This window comes from Pterocles gutturalis, unplaced genomic scaffold (assembly GCF_000699245.1).
Source record: "Pterocles gutturalis isolate BGI_N339 unplaced genomic scaffold, ASM69924v1 scaffold52261, whole genome shotgun sequence".
NCBI classification, from domain to species: domain Eukaryota; kingdom Metazoa; phylum Chordata; class Aves; order Pterocliformes; family Pteroclidae; genus Pterocles; species Pterocles gutturalis.
This window is the reverse complement of record NW_010102488.1, coordinates 10,275-10,724: the sequence shown is the minus strand read 5'-3', so window position 1 is coordinate 10,724 and position 450 is coordinate 10,275.

Genomic DNA, 450 nt, shown 5'->3' with positions numbered 1-450 from the left:
GCACTGTGGGTTTTATTTTTGAGATATGCAGTAATACAGATGAAAGCTATTTTACTTTAATGGACCAGGTAAAAGGGGATGTAACAGCTTTGTGGTATTTTCCTAGCCTGAATAGTGATCTGAACTTCCTCGGATGAGGTTCTTTATACCATTTCTAGTTACAGCTTGGACCATCATTTTATAAGTAAAAAATAAAGCAATGGGAGTGGTTAAAGTTCTTGGGAGAATCCCAACTTGGATTTAAGCCATCTCATTTCTTTGCTAAAATGTAAAATGGGGATCAAGACTTCTCTGCAGGGCTGGAAACTTGCACTCATTGCGGAGTCAATCAACAAAACTCTATGGGTGTTGCAATAATTAGTTTTCTACAATAAATTTGGAAATATGTAACTGGAGATATTAACTATTGCATATTTTGCATGAAAATACAAGGAATAAAAACTGTGCATG